This window comes from Chrysochloris asiatica, unplaced genomic scaffold, assembly GCF_000296735.1.
Source record: "Chrysochloris asiatica unplaced genomic scaffold, ChrAsi1.0 scaffold00014, whole genome shotgun sequence".
NCBI lineage: Eukaryota > Metazoa > Chordata > Mammalia > Afrosoricida > Chrysochloridae > Chrysochloris > Chrysochloris asiatica.
In genome coordinates, this window is record NW_006408532.1 from 27,347,626 (window position 1) to 27,354,453 (window position 6,828).

The 6,828-nt window shown below is 39.4% G+C and overlaps 1 pseudogene; it reads left to right on the top strand.

Annotated features, from left to right (window-relative positions):
- The first annotated feature begins 5,857 nt into the window (after positions 1–5,857).
- Positions 5,858–6,243, top strand: LOC102831038 (annotated as a pseudogene).
- Positions 6,244–6,828: the final 585 nt, after the last annotated feature.

Sequence of the window (6,828 nt, forward strand, 5' to 3'; positions counted from 1 at the left end):
TTTTTTTTTTTTTTTTCTGTATGTTACTGATGTCATTCCACAGATCCTCTGGTCTTTGGTCATTTGTGTCTAAAACATCAGATCTGTCCAGATGATCTCTAAATTCAGAGGGAATATGTTCAAGGTCATATCTTGGCTGTCATGGACTTGTTTAATTTTCTTCAGCTTCATACTGAACTTCCATATGAATAATTGATGGTCTGTTTCACAGTTTGCCCCTGTCCTTGTTTTGGCTGATGATATGGAGCTTTTCCAATGTCTCTTCCCACTGATAAAGTAAATTCAATTCCTGTGTATTCCATCTGGTAAGGCCAATGTTTATTGCCTTTCATATTGTTATTAAAGGTATTTGCTATGAGGAAGTCATTGGTCTTGCAAAATCTATCATCTGATCTCCAGCATCATTTCTATCACCAAGGCCCTATTCTCCAACTATTGATACTTCCTGTTTGCTTCCAACCTTCACATTCCAATCACCAGTAATTATCAATACATCTTGATTGCATATCTGATCAATTTCAGACTGAAGAAGTTGATAGAATTCTTCAATCTCATTATCACTGGCTTTAGTGGGTGGTATATAAATTTCAATAATAGTGACATTAGCAGGTCTTCCTTTTAAGTATATTATCCTATAACAGATAGCATTGTACTTCAAGATAGATCTTGAAATGTTCCTTTTGTTGATGAATGTTGTGCCATTCTTCTTGAATATGTCATTCCCAGAATAGTAAACAATATGATTGTCAGATTCAAAATGGCCAATGCCAGTCCATTTTAGCTCACCAGTGCCTAAGATATCGATCTTAATGCATTGTACTTCATTTTTGACAACTTCTATTTTCCCTAGAACCATATTTCATACATTCCATGTTTTGATTATTAATGGGTGTTGATTAATGTGTGTTGGTTCTAGCAGAAAATTACACATAGGGAAAGGAAATCCAAAATTATAGGTAAGTATATTCCAGAAAAATTAATTTACTCTCCATGATGGAACAAGTCCAAAATAATCTACCAGCTGATTAATTCTCCTCAGTGAATGGCATCATATGTGGGGCTTGAAGTTGGTCTATTAGCTGGCTAATCAATCAGCAGAATTGTAGAAATGTAGCTAGATCATTTTTATTGAAGGGAATCCTAAATTTCTAATTTCATGTATAACCTGTTATTTCCTACTGCTATAACAAAGTAATTTGTGAATCCATTAAAAATAGATTAATGTTTGGGGTAAGAGGCTGACTGATGTTCACAGAATAAGTCACCTTGTCTACCTGATTAGTAAGTATCTCTTCTGTAGTGGTTAACCTTCAATAAGTAGTGGCATGGTGGTGGTTTTGTGCCATGGAGTTGGTTCCGACTCATAGTGACCCTGTACAGGGTTTCCGAGGCCGTAAATCTTTACAGGAGTAGAAAGCCTCATCTTTCTCCTGCGGAACACCTGGTAGTTTTGAACTGCTGACCTTGTGGTCCACAGCCTGATTCATTACCACTATGCTACTGGTGGCATACAACAGAAAAATCCTCAAATTTTGGTCTCATTCCAAAAGTTCTAGCCACGTACCACTTCCTCAGATTTCCGAAACCCTTCAAAATCTGTCCATGTAGTCATATAATTAGATTCTATCCATGAGTCCTGGATAATAATAATTAGGTAATAATTAGATTCTATCCATGGAGTCCTGGTATGGTGCTGTGGGATAAAACACTGGACCACAAGGTTAGTTTGAACCACAAGGTCGGTGGGTCAAATTCACCAGCCACTCCTTGGAAACCCTATATAGAGGGTCACTATGCATCAGAACTGACTCAACAGCACTTACCAACAACCACAATCCATAAATCAGTAAATTATGGATAGATTACAGATAGCAGAAACTTGGTGACACATAGTCAAGCATTCAATTTCTATCAGGGGACCCAGTAGTAATATGACCTATTTTTGTCATAGTTTTGCCATATCTTCTTCAAGACAAAATGAATAGTCATAATATATACTGCTTCTTGAGAGGATTTCCCTTCCCAATGTGCTTCAGGACCATTCCTATAGTTGGCAGAATTTTAAGAATAAACTTGAATGATCTGTATAATCACTTTCCCTTTGAGCATGGATGAAACTTGTAAATATATATGCTCTCACTTTCATGAATATGTTACTTTATATGGTGAAAATGATATTAGCCAGGTAGACCTGATTTAAACACACAAGGCCTTTAAAAGTAGATAGTTCTGTTTGATTGGTGGCAGAAGTCAGAAAGTTTACAAAAGTGAGAAGAATTTGTTATGCCGTTGCTAGCTTTGAACCTGGATGGACCATGTGAGAAGGAATGTGGGTAGCCTCTAGGAACAGAGATTGGTCCCTTTGCTGGCAACCAGCAAGGAAACAAAGACCTCCACTTAATAAACACAAATAACTGAATTCTAGCAATAGCTTCAATGAGTTTGCAAGTGGATTCTTCCCCAGAACCTCCAGATACAAGACTAGCTCATTTGATACATTGATTTTTGACTTTGTAAGATCTTAAACCGTGAATCCAGTCAAGGCCACCTGAGCTTCTGACCAGGGCTTTGAACTGGCTCAAACAGATTCAATCATGACTAACAAAGCTAAACTGAAGTACACTCAAATTTGTTTTAAATTTGTGTGATTCGAAACACTAACTGGAGAGGGGAAGATTACGGGTCGAAGTCCTGGCATGGACGACTCCTAAGATGCATTGAGAACCATTTCAGGAGATGGATGCAGGAGATTGAGTTACTGCCAGAGTTTCATAAAATGACATGAATTAAAAGGGTTCCATTTTATCCACTTTTTAAAAATCGGGTCCATTGCGGTGTTGCTTCATTGGCCATGACTGAATTGAACTGAGCTGATTCAAAGCACTGCTTGTACCCTACAGAACAGTGAGGTAATTAAAGGGTGTTGTTTAAACTGCTAAGTTTGTAGTGATTTGTTATCAATAGAAAAACCAAACCACCTCCTGAATAGGGATGTAATTCTGGAACCACCCGCTTCCAGTCAGTGCCAGAATCTCATGTAGTTCATTAATTTTATTTTGTTTTATTATCATTAATATTTCCATGAGACTGAAGGTGTGGGCTGAAGGAAAGGAGACAATGAAGCTGGAGGTGGTACCATGGGAGTTTAAGCCACTTGCTCCTGAAACTTATTTGTGCTTTCAGGACCTGCCTGAGGCATGATAATGGAAGGTTACTGCACACTCCCAATTTTATGGCTTGGTGGGTCAGATAACACCTAGTTCATGATAGACAATTTAGGGTCCATAGAAACATTAAACATGAGCAAGCTTTCAGTTTTATCAGGGCCCAGTAGCAAGACAGGAGCTATTTTTCAAAAGGGAAGTAGTTATCTGTGAAAGAAGGCATGGCTATGTTCCAAAGCCCTAAGGGTCTATGCTGCGATTCTCCTATCAGGACCTGCCAGAGGCTTCATACATCATCCCTATTAGCCGTGAATATGAATTTCATGCTGGATTATATGGCATAATTGTCTGAATAGCTTTCATAGAAGCCTAGACCTGCCTCAGAGCTTCTCCTGTTCTGGACCCCACATAAAACTGGCAGTCTTATGTATAAATGAGTCAGAACTGCATGCCCAAGCATTAAATGTGCTACTACCAGAATCCAAAGAAGTCAAGCAAGTATTGTGCCTCTTTCTTAAAGATAAAATATGTAGCAAATGATAAGAAAAGTGATACAAAGTTAAGAACTATGTTCTTTGCATATCTGAATATTTCTAAAGTCTTATAGGGCTGATGTACAAGTCTGATATTACAAATTAATGAATTTATCTCAGTCCATGAATAAAAGACTTTCAGTTTGCATGACTAGAGCATTGTCTTCATCTAATCTAAAGAGATAAAATTCTAGAGCAACCCATTTAAAGTTCTAGGCATGTCTCCAGAAGCAGCTCTAGACAGTAACACAGGTAAACAAGCTTACACTTTGACAAGAGTGACATGAAAAGCCCAGTAAGCCTGTTATAAAATAAATAGACACAATTGACAAACATACCTAGAAAGACATAGATGCTCACTGAAGGATAAGTTTTAAAGCAACTATGGTCAGGACCACAGGTGATTCACATGTTGTCCTGTGCTCCAGATAGATGCAGGCCTACATTAGGAAGCATGGTGTGATGAGTAGAGTCCATGCTGAATTGCAGTCTCACCCACCCATCATTCAGCATCCTTGTGCAGAATTCAGTCTGCACAGCCATTGGTTCCCAATGCCCTTGGCAAAAATCATGAATACATTGTGAAGAGTCTTGTCAGTACATTTTTGAGTAAATGCTTCAGGAAAGTGCAAGCATCTATATTTCTCTCTTGAGTTTCTGTGCTCCTTCTCCAGGACTTTTAGAAAGTGTGAGCATATATAGGTAGAGGAAGAGAAACGGTCCCTAGTGCCCTAAAGTAGTCAAATAATGTTCACAGGAATTGATTTGGGTTGAACTGAATCATTTTAACTTCACCTTGTCTAGATTTTGTTTTGTTATTATTATCATATCATTTAAATAATGAAAAACAGGCACTTATTTAAACAACTAACTCATTCTGCCAATTAATAAATCATCAGGTAGTTATTAAGTCCCAATCACATATTTAACACCAAACTAGGCTTAATAGATATATAAGAGTCTTTCAAGAAACAAAGACCACTAGATTTTTCACAGTTTAGCTAGGGCAATGTTATTGATGCATGGGAAACAATAAGATAATTCAGATAGTAAGCATTTATTTTTCCCACCTGGCAAGAAACATGAGAAAAATATTTGTTTGAAATATTCTCCCACTTATTTGTCAATGTTTTCCTCTTAATTTGCAGAAGATACAGTTCTTTAGAATGTAAGAAAAATTCATAACCCTGTGCCATGGATTGAATTGTGTAACCCCAAAATGTGTGTCAGCTTGACTTGGCCATAATTCTCAGTGGTTTGGCAATGATGGGATGATCCCCCATGATGTAATATGATATGATCAATCAACAAGAGGATTAAGGGTGAGATACACAAACTTGATCCAATGTAAGGGAGATTCCCAGGGGTGTGGTATGCAACCTTTTTTATCTTAAAAAGAGAGAGAAGTGAGCAGAGAAGAGGGATATACCACCACCAAGAAAGAAGATCCAAGAGTAGAGTTCCCCTTTGGACTTGGGCTCCCTGCACTATGAAGCTCCTAGTTCCAGAAAAAGACTCATGGCAAGGCAAAGGGAGATCTCCAAGTAATGCTGGGCCTACAGATGCTGAAAGGAGACACGGACCTTTCTTCAGAGTCCGCACTCTGAATTTGGTCTTCTAGCCTCCAAATTTCTTTTTATTAAAGCCTGTTGTAGCAGCAGTAGATAACTAAGACACCTGAGTCAGTGGTGGTTACCTGATAGACTCCTCCCCTTTCATGCAGAAGACCTGGGTCAGTTCCCAACCAATGCTCATGCATAGCCACAATCTGTCAGTGGTAAATCACCTAATGCTGCGATGCTAAACAGCTTTCAGCAGCCCTCCAGACTAGACAAACTAGACTAGACAAACTAGTTTAAAAGACCTGTTTATCTGTTTCCAAAATTCAGCCAATGAAACCCTTGAGATCACAACTATCCAAACCACAGTTGATGTTGAGAATGGCATGGGATGAAGCAGTGTTTAGTTCCATTGTTCATGGGGTTGTCATGAGTTGGGGGACAATTTGACAGTAGTCAAAAAGAAAACATGCATAGTGGTTTCATGGTTTATCAGAGGGGCACCTTTTGGATAGGCGACTGCGGTTCTCTTTTTGACAGCGACAGCAACAGCGAGGCGGCGGTCCGAGAAGCGACCTCAGATTTAGGTGTTTGGTGAGAAATGGCCGGAACTAAATAGACTGCCCAGAAATCCACCGGGGGGGGGGGGGGTAAGGCCCCCGGCAAACAGCTGGCCACCAAGGCGGCCCCCGAAAGAGCACCCCCTCTACCTGCGGGTGAAGAAACCCCATCATGACAGGCCGGCCACCGAGCTGTGTGTGCATCTGGAAGCTGCCCTTCCAGAGGCTGGTGCGGGAGATCGCCCAGGACTTCAAGACTGACTTGAGATTCCAGAGCAAGGCCATCAGCGCCTTGCAGGAGGCCAGTGAGGTATACCTGGTGAGCCTGTTCGAAGACACCAACCTGTGCGCCATCAACGCCTGGAAAGTCACCATCATGCCCAAAGACATCCAGCTGGCCTGTGGGATATGGGGAGAGCGAGCTTAAGCACCAGGACATTTTTATGGTGTTTTGTAGTAAATTCTGTAAAATACTTTGGTTTAATTTGTGACTTTTTTTTGTAAGAAATTGTTTATAATATATTGCTTTTGTACTTAAGTCATTCCATCTTTCACTCATTTCACAGGATGATTGTGAAAATGATGCATGTTTCTCTATGTTACAGACTTGTTGGGTAGCTATTAAGGTAGTAGAATTGAGAAATGTATACAAGGTCTTTTTGCAATAAAACTGGTTATGACTTGAAAAAAAAATTTTTTTTCTACATCAAAATTTCATAAAAGGTAAAACTGTGAAACAAGCCTGTAATGTGAGTCAGGGCAAGAGTGCTTCTAAGTATTTATAAAGTTTAGTCACAGGAAGAGAGTGCTGGAAACAAGAAGTTTGGAATTCCAGGAAAATGAAGTTCATAACTACTCCATGCATCACTTGATCTGTTGAGGTGTTGATTCATCCAGAACCCATTTTACTTTTAGAGTAAGCAGCCTCTATGTGTGTCTACATATAAGTACAAATCACTTGCAGAGATAGGTCTCTGCATGGATTCTGTTTCCTTCCACTCATCACCAGGAA